The sequence below is a fragment of the Schistocerca nitens genome, chromosome 9 (genome assembly GCF_023898315.1).
Source record: "Schistocerca nitens isolate TAMUIC-IGC-003100 chromosome 9, iqSchNite1.1, whole genome shotgun sequence".
NCBI lineage: Eukaryota > Metazoa > Arthropoda > Insecta > Orthoptera > Acrididae > Schistocerca > Schistocerca nitens.
The window spans coordinates 411,528,504-411,544,636 of NC_064622.1; positions in this window are offsets into that span (position 1 = coordinate 411,528,504).

Sequence of the window (16,133 nt, forward strand, 5' to 3'; positions counted from 1 at the left end):
GGCGACGGAACCTAAGGATGAGTGTTGCCCAGGCAGTCGTGGACACAGTCAACATTACTTAGTGTTCTGAGTGTTGTCAGGTCCATTGCGAGGAGCTCCACTTGCGTTGCATCCACTTGCAAACTCTCATTTTCTGCTAAAGTGGTGGACTAATGTGAAGAGTTGGTCACCGAAGCTTCAGTACTCCGTAGAATTGTTTGGATGTTACAGGATAAGAATTCCTATCCACAGTTTTTCTGGATGAGGCCTTCTACAAATTTTCGAAGTTCTACCAGTGTACATAAAAGTGTGTGCAGGGTGATCTTGCTAAATGAGGATTAACTGCGGGAAACGAGCAAGAAAACGGTCGGTTGGAGGAGGAGATGAAAGATCCTTGACAGTGAAGGTTTTAATGATACAAAGTACATACAATAACACACCGGGCAAGTGAAATGTTCTGTCTGTAGAGTGGTTTTAGCTTCACACTCAAGAGGTTAGAGGTCTGGGGCAACAGCATGTAGTAGCCACATTACTCTTCGTGCCACTAAAGGCACGTCTTCCAGTAGGTGAGGCAGGGTCATCCAGAGGAAATGGAGATATGCCTCTCCTGTAAGGCGTTGTGAAAGGAAGGCTGATGCCATTAGGCGGCAGCCAATGAATTCCGCCCACTCTTTGTGGATCAATCGGTGCTGATAGTTCGCTGTCACAAGCGATGGGGACTCTCTGCAGACCACAGGTGGGTGTCGTGAATGTTGACATCGCTCCTGACCAAGATAGCTGTTGTGGCGTAACAAGCTAGTCACGCCACACTGAGGAGGAAGCCGAAAGGCACGCGTACAACACACGCCGACTGGCGTCAAGTCTGGAACAGGATACGTAATGACTGCTATAAAGAAAATACGTATCTTTGGAATATACTTAACTTTTAATGCTTCCTTTGGTACATCTCTCTTGACTATACAAATGAGACTCGTAAGATACATGCACTGTTACAACTGGCGCCTTGCTAAGTCGTAGCCATTAACTTAGCTGAAGGCTATTCTAACTGTCTCTCGGCAAATGAGAGCAAAGGCTTCGTGAGTATAGTCGCTAGCAACGTCGTCGTACAACTGGGGCGAGTTCTCGTACGTCTCTCGAGACCTGCCGTGTGGTGGCGCTCGGTCTGCGATCACTTAGTGGCGACACGCGGGTCCGACATGTACTAATGAACCGCGGCCGATTTAAGCTACCACCTAGCAAGTGTGGTGTCTGGCAGTGACACCACAATAGCCTCTTCTGTAAATATTTTGTCAAACGGGGCAAATGCAGGAAACAGTCCCTGAGAGGATCGGGAACAAAAAAGTTCATATGGACGCGTTCCAAGAGAGGTACACCGGCATGAAGGAAGATTCAAATGGTTCAAATGGCTCCGAGCACTATGGGACTCAACTTCTCAGGTCATTAGCCCCTAGAACTGAGAACTAGTTAAACCTAACTAACCTAAGGACATCACACACATCCATGCCCGAGGCAGGATTCGAACCTGCGACCGTAGCGCCCTCGCGGTTCCAGACTGCAGCGCCTAGAACCGCACGGCCACTTCGGCCGGCCATGAAGGAAGAGGTAAGTCAGTACCTAATAAGGCCAGCATGCGTCGCAACGGATATGAAGAGTGGCAGCTCTCGTGGAGAATGTTCCACACAGTCGTCTTGCTTACCGCATGCTGGGGGGACACTTGCCTGCTGCTCATACCACGATCGTTGTCCGCCCCAGGTAGCTGAGTGGTGCTGGCACGGTAGCTCAGCGTGTTCGGTCAGAGAGCTGGTTCGCCTCTGTAATAAAAAAGCTGAGTGAAAGGATCAACAACGAACTTAAATGGATGTCATGTGATGTCCGCAACGACCAAACACAACGATAAAAAAAAATAGTGGTCAGCGCGACGCAATGTCAACCCTGACGGCCCGGGTTCGATTCCCGGCTGGGTCGGAGATTTTCTCCGTTCAAGGACTGAGTGTTTTGTTGTCCTAATCATCATCGTTTCATCCCCATCGATGCGCATGTCGCCGAAATCGTGTCAAATCGAAAGACTTGCACGAGGCGAGCGGTCTACACAACGGGAGGCCCTATCACGCGACATTTATTTACCGCTATCATTGTTAAAGATCTTTTATCTCCACCTTCAAGTGATTGTACTTGGCTTGGAAAGTATTTCCGGCCATATGTCCATATGCTCCTTATCCTCTCAGGGATAGTTCCCTGCAGTTGGTCGCTGTATAGTAAAATAACGCAGTGTGCACTAAGGTGACAAAAGTTATGAGATATCTCATAATATCGTGTCACACCTCTTTTTTCCCGGCGTAATGAAGCAACTAAACTTGTCATAGACACAACAGCTCGTTGTAACTTTCCTGCAGAAATATGCTGCCTTTATAGCTGTCCATAATTGCGAAAGTGATTGCCGGTGCAAGATGTTATGCACGAATTGACCTCTCCATTATGTTCCACAAATGTTCGATGGGATTCATGTCGGCCGATATGGATGGCCAGAACCCTCGCCTGAACTGTACAGAATATTCTTCAAACTAGTCGCGAATAACTGTGACCCAGTGACATGACATAATTGTTTGGGAGCATGAAGTCCATGAATGGCTGCAAATGGTCTCCAAGTAGCCGAATATAACCATTTCCCGTGAATGATCGGTTCAGTTGGGTCAGAGGACCCAGTCCATCCATGTAAGCACAACCAACACCAAAATGGAGTCACCACCAGCTTGCACACTGCGATGTTCAAAACTTGGGCCCATGGCTTCGTGCGGCCCGCGCCACACTCTAAGCCTATCGTCAGCTCTTATCTACGGAATCGCGACTCAGCTGACCAGGAAACGGTCTTACAGTCGTCTAGGATCTGAGCAATATGATCGCGAGGCTAGGAGAGGCACAGAAGGCAATGTCGTCAAAGGTACTCGCATCGGCCGTCTGCTGCCGTAGCCCATTAACGCCTGATTTGACGGTACTGTCCTAACGGATACGTTCGTCGTATGTCCCGCATTGATCTCTGCGGTTATGTTGGCACTGAAAACTCTACGCAAACGCCACTGCTCTCGGTCGTTAAGTGAAGGCTGTCGGCCACTGAGTTGTCCGTGTTGAAAGGTAATGCCTGAAATTTGGTATTCTCGGCACACTGTTGACAATGTGCCTCTCAAAATATTGAGTTCCCCAACTACCGTTCCGTGTTCGAAGCCTGTTAATTATCATCGTGCGGCCATAATGACGCTGAAATGCCTTCTCACATGAATCACATGAGTGGAAATGAAAGATCCACCAATGCCTTACCCTTTTGTACCTTGTGTACGCAGGATTGGCGGACCATTCCGCAGCTGCCTTCTATTATATCGATAAAACATTGTATCGGAGGCATCAGTGAGAATAACGGTCCGTTGGAAACCATAAAAATTTATGTCGTATCGTGGGCTCAGCATTGTACTTGGCTTGGCTTGATCTTGCCAAAAGCCGAGAAGCGATTCTTCTTGGTGTTTTAGCTCTCTGGGGCACTCTGGGATGCTCTCTGGGTCTCTCTGTGATGTTCTCTGGGCTGCTCAATAGGTGTCGAGAACAGTCTCTGATTGGTTGTTTCGTTTTGGCGCGCGATTCAAATCTTGGCAAACTTAGAATTTTTCTCCATCTATTATTTTACTTGTCTGTTTGTTGCTGGAAAATTCATTTCCGGTTGCGCAACCTTGCTGATAAGGACTTCCTGTACAGCGTTATATATATATCCAGGGTCGTCGATTGATATTGACCGGACCAAACATCTCACGAAATAAGCATCAAACAAAAAAACTACAAAGAACGAAACTCGTCTAGCTTGAAGGGGGAGACCAGATGGCGCTATGGTTGTCCGCTAGATGGTGCTGCCATAGGTCAAACGGATATCAACTGCAATTTTTAAAAAATAGGAACCCCCATTTTATATTACATATTCGTGTAGTACGTAGAGAAATATGAATGTTTTAGTTGGACCACTTTTTTCACTTTGTGATAGATGGCGCTGTAATAGTCACAAACATATGGGTCAGAATTTTAGACGAACAGTTGGTAACAGGTAGGTTGTAAGGGCAGGGTCGCCATGTGTAAGTAGCGTGAATAAAAGGACGCTATGTGCAAGAAGCATGAAGCGCCCTTTGAATGTATCCTGATAGCTAAAAGAGCCACGCGCACTTTGAATAAGAAAATGCTATTTGACACTGAAATCAATATAAAAGATAGGGTCGCCACCAACTCTAGCCACACGACAAAGAAGAGGTAGCACTGAGTCGGAAAATTACTTAATTTATTAATAAGAAAAACTCACAAAAGAACATACATTGTAAAGTCATTGATAAAGAATGGGATGTAGTTATTAATATTATCCAGGCATTCTTCCCGTGAATCAAATATTGAGTAAAGTAAATAGGGCGTGAACACCATGCGTAAGTGCAGCCTGCAGCAAGATTCGTGAAAACACGATCTATTCCAGAGCATTTGTTTCAGATAAAAAAAGGGACATTAATCACTACACCTGTGCACATGGAAACGCTATAGGTGGGCCAACAAGGAAAACTACAAGGTAAAATGGCGAAAGTAACGGCGACGTAACATCGGTACACAAGATAAGATTGAAGGCAAAATTATTTATTCCTTAAAACATTGATGTAGTGCATATATAGACTGCTGTTGCATGCTAACTATGTACAATTGCTTGTGAAATACTATACGTTTCATAACAGACTCGCGTGCCCACTCGGTCCGCGGAGACAATTTCTATGGACCGTGGCCAAATTTTAATCACATGAGACAAAGAAAATTCACAAATACACAAAAATTACCAAGATCCGGAAAAGATTAGAAGCATACACACACAGTTGTAGGCACATAAACATTCACACTGAACCGAGGGCACTTCAACATATGCAACTCCTTTGTGCTGCGTTCCTCTCACGGATCAAAGTCAAGACTGCATTGGGAATCAAACTGAAAGTCTACAAAAGCCTTGCATTCCCTGCTGCAACCCAGCAAGTAAATCTTTATAAGACGAAATTCGAGACCAAAAGCTAAAAGCTCCCCTCTCTATGTGACAACGCGCCACGCGGTCAGTCCAACTCACCCTTCTTCGACTGGAGCACAGCTGTGTACCCTTCCCGTACCGGCGGCAGACTGCCTCCCGCTTCTCCAGCCTCTTCCACGCTCCGCGTGGACCGGAAAACCCCAGGATGCCATTTCCGCCACCAACCTAACGCAGGTGGATTTCTCACAAGTAGCGGAAACCTCTTTGCCGACTTGACCACTACGAGAGTTGGCAATGAAAGGTGGCTACAGGACCCTTTCAAGGTTTTTTAAATTAAAATACACAACGTAGGTGCGTTTGAACATTTTGTTTCGGTTGTTCCGATGTGATACACGTACCTTTGTGAACTTATCATTTCTGAGAACGCATGGTGTTACAGCGTAATTACCTGTACATACCACATTACTGCAATAAGTGCTCAAAATCATGTCCGTCAGCCTCAATGCATTTGGCAATACGTGTAACGACATTCCTCTCAACAGCGAGTAGTTCGCCTTCCGTAATGCTCGCACACGCATTCAGAATGCGCTGACGGATATTGTCAGGCGTTGTCGGTGGATCGCGATAGCACAAATATCCTTCAATTTTCCCAACAGAATGAAATTCGGGGACGTCAGATCCGGTGAATGTGCGCGCCATGGTATGGTGCTTCGACGACCAATCCACCTGTCATGAAATATGCTATTCAATACCGCTTCAACCGCACACGAGCTATGTGTCGGACATCCATCATGTAGGAAGCACATCGCCATTCTGTCATGCAGTGAAACATCTTGTAGTAACATCGGTAGAACATTACGTAGGAAATCAGCATACATTGCACCATTTAGATTTCCATCGATAAAATGGGGGCTAATTATCCTTCCTCCCATAATGCCGCACCATACATTAACCCGCCAAGATCGCTGATGTTCCACTTGTCGCAGCCATCGTGGATTTTCCGTTGCCCAATAGTGCATAGTACGCCGGTTTACCTTACCGCTGTTGGTGATTGACACTTCGTCGCTAAATAGAACGCATGCAAAAAATCAGTCATCGTTCCGCAATTTCTGTTGTGCCCAGTGGCAGAATTGTACACTGTAGTGGACTGACAAGGCAGCCAGTCCACAGTGAAGTAGCCGAAAGGGCACGCGTCAACTCACGCCGTCTGGCGTGAAGTCTGGAACAGGATCAGTTATGAATGTGATAAAGAAAAGAACGTAGCTACTAGAACACTTAACTTTTATCTATCCTTTGGTATACAGCAATCTTGATGATACAAGTGAGACTCATTACGATACATGCAATGTTACAAATGGCGCCTTGCTAGGTCGTAGCCATTAACTTAGCTGAAGGCTATTCTAACTGTCTCTCGGCAAATGAGAGAAAGGCTTCGTCAGTGTAGTCGCTAGCAACGTCGTCGTACAACTGGGGCGAGTGCTAGTCAGTCTCTCGAGACCTGCCTTGTGGTGGCACTCGGTCTGCGATCCTGACAGTGGCGACACGCGGGTCCGACATGTACTATTGGACCGCGGCCGATTTAAGCTACCACCTAGCAAGTGTGGTGTCTGGCGGTGACACCACATACACTACGTTCAAAGTCGTCGCCATGCAATTCCTGGTGCATAGAAATATGGTACGGGTGCAATAGATGTTGAAGTAGCATTTTCAACACCGACGTTTTTGAGATTCCCGATTCTAGCGCAATTTGTCTGCTACTGATACGCAGATTAGCCTCGACAGCAGCTAAAACACCTACTTGGGCATCATCATTTGTTGCTGGTCGTGGATGACGTTCCACATGTGGCTAAACACTTCCTGTTTCCTGAAATAACGTCACTATCCGGCGAACGGTACGGACACTTGGATGATGTCGTCCAGGATACCGATCGGCATACATAACACGTGCCCGTTGCGCATTTTGATCACAATAGCCATACATCAACACGATATCGACCTTTTCCGCAACTGGTAAACAGTCCATTTTAACACTGGTAATGTATCACGAAGCAAATACCGTCCGCACTGGCGGAATGTTACGTGATACCACGTACTTATACGTTTTTGACTATTACAGCGCCATCTATTTAAAAAAACGCAATTGATATCCGTTTGACCTATGGAAGCGCCATCTAGCAGACCAACCATAGCGCCATCTGGTTTCCCCCTTCAAGCTGGACGAGTTTCGTTCTTTGTAGTTTTTTCGTTTGATGCTTATTTCGTGAGATATTTGGCCCCGTCACTATCAATGGACCATCCTGTATATGTGACTTTTATCACGTCAGTGTAATTGCCTAAGGACTACCGAACAGTAGTCGGTATATACATAGTTCACTATATGATACAGCATGTACTTGCATACAGTATTTGTCCACGGTCATGAAGACTTTGCAAACATCGCAGACTTTTCACTATTAAATAAAGAAAGCACTCAATGGTCAGACTAAAGACATGGAACCTATACCTTACGGAAGCATCACTGTTATTGGCACTGGAAACATGATGTCACCAGAACGACAAAGTTTAGCAGCTCCTGCGAAGCCTTCAATACTTTGTAGGCGTTAGGCGTGCTCCACATGCGGGGCGCAAGATACGACATAAATTTATGAGGTTTCCATCGAACCGTTATCCTCACTGATGCCTCCGATACAACCGGACGTTTTATCGACATTAGAGAAGGCAGCAGCGGAATGGTCCGCCAATACCCGCGGGGATTGGGCCGTCGCGCGCTGTGACGTGTACGCCAGCGGAGGTACGTGGCCTGCGCGCAGACGAGGCGGCCGGATCCCCCCGTCTCTGCAGACGACGCGCTTCTGCCGTGGGACCGGGGCGCCAGGGTACAATGCGGTCGATGAAAGGAACAATTAGCGGCCCCACGGCCGCCCCCGCCACAGTGGCGTCTGGAGAGCGCTCGGCCGTGCGCGTGTGAGCCGCGGCCGTCACGCGCCCGGCACCACCGGAAGTCAGTGTCTCACCTCGGCGGTGGACGCGCCCAGAGCCCTGCCTGCTTTTGGACGGTCTGATGTCAGCGGCGGTGCACCCGCTGAATGACAATACCTCAGTCCCTCAGTAAGATGGGCGTGGCGTGAGGGTAAGCTGTGTGAGATGAGAACATACACCACTGGCCATTAAAATTGCTACATCAAGAAGAAATGCAGATGACAAACGGGTATTCATTGGACAAATATGTTATACTAGAACTGACATGTAATTACATTTTCACGCACTTTGGGTGCACAGATCCTGAGAAATCAGTACCCAGAACAACCACCTCTGGCCGTAATAACGCCCTTGATACGCCTGGGCATTGAGTCAAACAGAGCTTGAATGGCGTGGACAGGTACAGCTGCCCATGCAGCTCCAACACGATACCACAGTTCATCAAGAGTAGTGACTGGCGTGTTGTGACGATCCAGTTGCTCGGCCAACATTGACCAGACGTTTTCAGTTGGTGAGACATCTGGAGAATGTGCTGGCCAGGGCAGCAGTAGAACATTTTCTGTATCCAGAGAGGCCCGTACAGGAACTGCAACATACGGTCGTGCACTATCCTGCTGAAATGTAGGGTTTCGCGGGGATCGAATGAAGGGTAGAGCCACGGGTCGTAACACATGTGAAATGTAACGTCCACTGTTCAAAGTGCCGTCAATGCGAACAAGAGGTGATCGAGACTTATAACCAATGGCACCCCATAAGATCACGCCCGGTGGTACGCCAGTATGGCGTACCGAATACACGTTTCCAGTGTGTGTTCACCGCGATGTCGCCAAACGCGGATGCGACCATCGTGATGGTGTAAACAGAACCTGGATTCATCCGAATAAATGACGTTTTGCCATTCGTGCACCCAGGTTCGTCGTTGAGTACACAATCGCAGGCGCTCCTGTCTGTGGTGCAGCGTCAAAGATAACCGTAGCCATGGTCTCCGAGCTGATAGTCCATGCTGCTGCAAACATCGTCGAACTATTCGTGCAGATGGTTGTTGTCTTGCAAACGTTCCCATCTGTTGACTCAGGGATCGAGACGTGGCTGCACGATCCGTTACAGCCATGCGGATAAGATGCCTGTCATCTCGACTGCTAGTGATACGAGGCTTTTGGGATCCAGCAAGGCGTTCCTTATTACCCTCCTGAACCCACCGATTCCATATTCTGCTAACAGTCATTGGATCTGGACCAACGCGAGCAGCAATGTCGCGATACGATAAACCGCAATCGCGATAGGCTACAATCCGACCTTTATCAGGGTCGGAAACGTGATGGTACGCATTTCTCCTCCTTACGCGAGGCATCAGAACAACGTTTCACCAGGCAACGCCGGTCAACTGCTGTTTGTGTATGAGAAATTGGTTGGAATCTTTGCTCATATCAGCACGTTGTGTGAATGCTTGTGTGAATGCTCTAAAAAACTAATCATTTGCATATCACAGCAACTTCTTCTTGCTGGTTAAATTTCACGTCTGTAGCACGTTACCTTCGTGGTCTAGCAATGTATTTTTTCCTGTAGTTGTCAGAACGGTGCCAGAAAGAAACTACTGTATTGTACTCCACTAATATCGTGTGAGTTAAAATTTGAAGAGCGACACTGTTCTCACGAGCTGATAAATGAACAGTGCTACTTTTACGCGGTCCAGTCACATTAATGTGAAGAGCACTCATCCTCCAAGTCAGCCTGCAGCAACCACGTACTGACGGCAGGTTGCAGCAGCAACAGTGGAGGGAATATAAGGAGTGTCGGGGCGGGAGGGTGGTCTTAATGCGGAAACGCCCAGAAGATATGACCATTGGCTTTCAGGCTAAGGGTGGAAGCATTTCCGAAACCGTTTAGTTTGTAAACCGCTCGGTTGCCCTGGCGATTAAAGTATTCCATGCGTGGAAAAATGGTGCTGTGCAAAACTGGCACCGTGGCAACTGTGGTACACCACGGGCCATAGATGGCACGGGTGAACGACGGATGCGGAGAGGTTTATGGGCGAATAGATGTGCAGCTTAGATTAAAGTTTCCCTGGGACATTTAAGCCTTTAATTTATCTACGATAACCTTGGAAGCAGAAGTGAATTAAAATTTGTGCTGCAGGTTGGACTCGAACCTGGGTCTTCTTCCTTACATTTACATCTACATCTACATGACTACTCTGCAATTCACATATAAGTGCTTGGCAGAGGGTTCATCGAACCACAATCATACTATCTCTCTACAGTTCCACTCCCGAACTTCGCGCGGGAAAAACGAACACCTAAACCTTTCTGTTCGAGATCTGATTTCTCTTATTTTATTTGGATGAGCATTCCTACCCATGTAGGTTGGGCTCAACAAAATATTTTCGCATTCGGAAGAGAAAGTTGGTGATTTAAATTTCGTAAATAGATCTCGCCGCGACGAAAAAGTCTTTGCTTTAATGACTTCCATCTACATCTACATCTACATTTATACTCCGCAAGCCACCCAACGGTGTGTGGCGGAGGGCACTTTACGTGCCACTGTCATTACCTCCCTTTCCTGTTCCAGTCGCGTATGGTTCGCGGGAAGAACGACTGTCTGAAAGCCTCCGTGCGCGCTCTAATCTCTCTAATTTTACATTCGTGATCTCCTCGGGAGGTATAAGTAGGGGGAAGCAATATATTCGATACCTCATCCAGAAACGCACCCTCTCGAAACCTGGCGAGCAAGCTACACCGCGCCTCTCTTGCAGAGTCTGCCACTTGAGTTTATTAAACATCTCCGTAACACTATCACGGTTACCAAATAACCCTGTGACGAAACGCGCCGCTCTTCTTTGGATCTTCTGTATCTCCTCCGTCAACCCGATCTGGTACGGATCCCACACTGATGAGCAATACTCAAGTATAGGTCGAACGAGTGTTTTGTACGCCACCTCCTTTGTTGATGGACTACATTTTCTAAGGACTCTCCCAATGAATCTCAACCTGGTACCCGCCTTACCAACAATTCATTTTATATGATCATTCCACTTCAAATCGTTCCGCACGCATACTCCCAGATAGTTTACAGAAGTAACTGCTACCAGTGTTTGTTCCGCTATCATATAATCATACAATAAAGGATCCTTCTTTCTATGTATTCGCAATACATTACATTTGTCTATGTTAAGGGACAGTTGCCATTCCCTGCACCAAGTGCCTATCCGCTGCAGATCTTCCTGCATTTCGCGACAATTTTCTAATGCTGCAACTTCTCTGTATACTACAGCATCATCCGCGAAAAGCCGCATGGAACTTCCGACACTATCTACTAGGTCATTTATATATATTGTGAAAAGCAATGGTCCCATAACACTCCCCTGTGGCACGCCAGAGGTTACTTTAACGTCTGTAGACGTCTCTCCATTGATAACAACATTCTGTGTTCTGTTTGCTAAAAACTCTTCAATCCAGCCACACAGCTGGTCTGATATTCCGTAGGCTCTTACTTTGTTTATCAGGTGACAGTGCGGAACTGTATCGAAGTCAAGAAAAATAGCATCTACCTGGGAGCCTGTATCTAATATTTTCTGGGTCTCATGAACAAATAAAGCGAGTTGGTATCACACGATCGATTTTTCCGGAATCCATGTTGATTCCTATATAGTAGATTCTGGGTTTCCAAAAACGACATGATATTCGAGCAAAAAACGTGTTCTAAAGTTCTACAACAGATCGACGTCAGAGATATAGGTCTATAGTTTTGCGCATCTGCTCGACGACCCTTCTTGAAGACTGGGACCACCTGTGCTCTTTTCCAATCATTTGGAACCTTCCGTTCCTCTAGAGACTTGCGGTACACGGCTGTTAGAAGGAAGGCAAGTTCTTTCGCGTACTCTGTGTAGAATCGAAATGGTATCGCGTCAGGTCCAGTGGACTTTCCTCTGTTGAGTGATTCCAGTTTCTTTTCTATTCCTTGGACACTTATTTCGATGTCAGCCATTTTTTCGTTTGTGCGAGGATTTAGAGAAGGAACTGCAGTGCGATCTTCCTCTGTGAAACAGCTTTCGAAAAAGGTGTTTAGTACTTCAGCTTTACGCGTGCCATCCCCTGTTTCAATGCCATCATCATCCTGGAGTGTCTGGATATGCTGTTTCGAGCCACTTACTGATTTAACGTAAGACCAGAACTTCCTAGGATTTTCTGTCAAGTCGGTACATAGAATTTTACTTTCGAATTCACTGAACGCTTCACGCATAGCCCTCCTTACGCTAACTTTGACATCGTTTAGCTTCTATTTGACTGAGAGGTTTTGGCTGCGTTTAAAGTTGGAGTGAAGCTCTCTTTGCTTTCGCAGTAGTTTCCTAACTTCGTTGTTGTACCACGGTGGGTTTTTCCCGTCCCTCACAGTTTTACTCGGCACGTACCTGTCTAAAACGCATTTTTCGATTGCCTTGAACTTTTTCCATAAACACCCAACATTGTCAGTGTCGGAACAGAAATTTTCGTTTTGATCTGTTAGGTAGTCTGAAATCTGCCTTCTATTACTCTTGCTAAACAGATAAACCTTCCTCCCTTTTTTTATATTCCTATTAACTTCCATATTCAGGGATGCTGCAACGGCCTTATGATCACTGATTCCCTGTTCTTCACATACAGAGTCGAAAAGTTCGGGTCTGTTTGTTATCAGTAGGTCCAAGATGTTATCTCCACGAGTCGGTTCTCTGTTTAATTGCTCGAGGTAATTTTCGGATAGTGCACTCAGTATAATGTCACTCGATGCTCTGTCCCTACCACCCGTCCTAAACATCTGAGTGTCCCAGTCTATATCTGGTAAATTGAAATCTCCACCTAAGACTATAACATGCTGAGAAAATTTATGTGAAATGTATTCCAAATTTTCTCTCAGTTGTTCTGCCACTAATGCTGCTGAGTCGGGAGGTCGGTAAAAGGAGCCAATTATTAACCTAGCTCGGTTGTTGAGTGTAACCTCCACCCATAATAATTCACAGGAACTATCCACTTCTACTTCACTACAGGATAAACTACTACTAACAGCGACGAACACTCCACCACCGGTTGCATGCAATCTATCATTTCTAAACACCGTCTGTACCTTTGTAAAAATTTCGGCAGAATTTATCCCTGGTTTCAGCCAGCTTTCTGTACCTATAACGATTTCAGCTTCGGTGCTTTCTATCAGCGCTTGAAGTTCCGGAACTTTACCAACGCAGCTTCGACAGTTGACAATTACAATACCGATTGCTGCTTGGTCCCCACATGTCCTGACTTTGCCCCGCACCCGTTGAGGCTGTTGCCCTTTCTGTACTTGCCCAAGGCCATCTAACCTAAAAAACCGCCCAGCCCACGCCACACAACCCCTGCTACCAGTGTAGCCGCTTGTTGCGTGTAGTGGACTCCTGACCTATCCAGCAGAACCCGAAACCCCACCACCCTATGGCGCAAGTCGAGGAATCTGCAGCCCACATGGTCGCAGAACCGTCTGAGCCTCTGATTCAGACCCTCCACTCGGCTCTGTACCAAAGGTCCACAGTCAGTCCTGTCGACGATGCTGCAGATGGTGAGCTCTGCTTTCATCCCGCTAGCGAGACTGGCAGTCTTCACCAAATCAGATAGCCGCCGGAAGCCAGAGAGGATTTCCTCCGACCCATAGCGACACACATCATTGGTGCCGACATGAGCGACCACCTGCAGATGGGTGCACCCTGTACCCTTCATGGCATCCGGAAGGACCCTTTCCACATCTAGAATGACTCCCCCCGGTATGCACACGGAGTGCACATTGGTTTTCTTCCCCTCTCTTGCTGCCATTTCCCTAAGGGGCAACATTACGCGCCTGACGTTGGAGCTCCCAACTACCAGTAAGCCCACCCTCTGCGACCGCCCGGATCTTGCAGACTGAGGGGCAACCTCTGGAACAGGACAAGCAGCCATGTCAGGCCGAAGATCAGTATCAGCCTGAGACAGAGCCTGAAACCGGTTCGTCAGACAAACTCCGGAATGTCTTTCGCCCCCTGCCACACCTTGAGACGACCTCCCACTCTACCAGAGGTGAGGGATCAGCCTCAATGCGGGCAGTATCCCGGGTAACCACAGTCGTAGTCCGATCGGGGGATGCGTGGGACGAGCTGGCCGTCCCCGACAAACCCCCATCCGGACCCCCACAGTGATACCCATTGGCAACAGCCTCAAGCTGTGTGACCGAAGCCAACACTGCCTGAAGCTGGGAGCGAAAGGATGCGAACTCAGCCTGCATCCGAACACAGCAGTTGCAGTCCCTATCCATGCTAAAAACTGTTGTGCAAAGAACGTCTGAACTAATCTACAGAGAGCGCAAACAAATCGACAAAATTTAAACGGTTATTGAAATACAAGATTGCTTAGTAAATGCAGTAATGCTGCTACTTGCGCACTGCTGACACACTGCTCGGCAGCGGAAGGAGACTACGCGATTTTACACTATTCAGGTTCTAAAACGCGATGCTACAACTCTCAAATACTATAATACGCCCGAAATTTATGAATTAAACAATGCAAGTACCAAAAACACGCAAAGAAATTAGGAATTAAACTATGTAACAAATGAGTGAGCTAGGAGTATACGACTTGCTGCTGCAGCTGCTTATCCAACGGCGGCAGGGAGCACCCCATCCCAAGTCGCGTATCATATCTGCCGCACTCTCTCCCCTATTACGTGATAATACAAAACGAGCTGCCCTTTTTTGCACCCTTTCGATGTCCTCCGTCAATCCCACCTGGTAAGGATCCCACACCGCGCAGCAATGTTCTAACAGAGGAACAGAGGACGAACGAGTGTAGTGTAAGCTGTCTCTTTAGTGGACTTGTTGCATCTTCTAAGTGTCCTGCCAATGAAACGTAACCTTTGGCTCGCCTTCCCCACAATATTATCTATGTGGTCTTTCCAACTGAAGTTGTTCGTAATATTAACACCCAAGTACTTAGTTGAATTGACAGCCTTGAGAATTGTACTATTTATCGAGTAATCGAATTCCAAAGGATTTCTTTTGGAACTCGTGTGGATCACCTCACACTTTTCGTTATTTAGCGTCAACTGCCACCTGCCACACCATGCAGCAATCTTTTCTAAATCGCTTTGCAACTGATACTGGTCTTCGGATGACCTTACTAGACGGTATATTACAGCGTCAATGATATAGGTCTGTAGTTAGATGGATTACTGCTACTACCCTTCTTAAACACTGGTGCGACCTGCGCAATTTTCCAATCTGCAGGTACAGATCTATCGATGAGCGAGCGGTTGTATATGATTGCGAAGTAGGGAGCTATTGTATCAGCGTAATCTGAAAGGAACCTAATCGGTATACAATCTGGACCTGAAGACTTGCCCGTATCAAGCGATTTGAGTTGCTTCGCAACCCCTAAGGTATCTACTTCTGAGAAACTCATGATAGCAGCTGTTCGTGTTTCAAATTCTGGAATATTCCATTCGTCTTCCCTGGTGAAGGAATTTCGAAAAACTGCGTTTAATAACTCCGCTTTAGCGGTATAGTCGTCGGTAACAGTACCATCGGCACTGCGCAGCAAAGGTATTGACTGCGTCTTACCGCTTGTGTACTTTACATACGACCAGAATTTCTTCGGATTTTCTACCAAATTTCGAGACAATGTTTCGTTGTGGAACCTATTCAAGGCATCTCGCATTGAAGTCCGTGCCAAATTTCGCGCGTCTGTAAATTTTAGCCGATCTTCGGGATTTCGCGTTCGTCTGAACTTCGCATGCTTTTTCCGTTGCCTCTGCAACAGCATTCGGACCTGTTTTGTGTACCATGGGGGATCAGTTCCATCTCTTCCCAATTTATGAGGTATGAATATCTCAATTGCTGTTGCTACTATATCTTTGAATTTGAGCCACATCTCGTCTACACTTGCATAGTCAGTTCGGAAGGAATGGAGGTTGTCTCTTGGGATGGCTTCAAGTGACACTTTATCCGCTTTTTTAAATAAAATTATTTTGCGTTTGTTTCTGGTGGATTTGGAAGAAACGGCATTGAGCCTAGCTACAACGACCTTGTGATCACTAATCCCGGTATCAGGCGTGATGCTCTCTATTAGCTCTGGATTGTTTGTGGCTAAGAGGTCAAGTGTGTTTTCGCAACCATTTACAATTC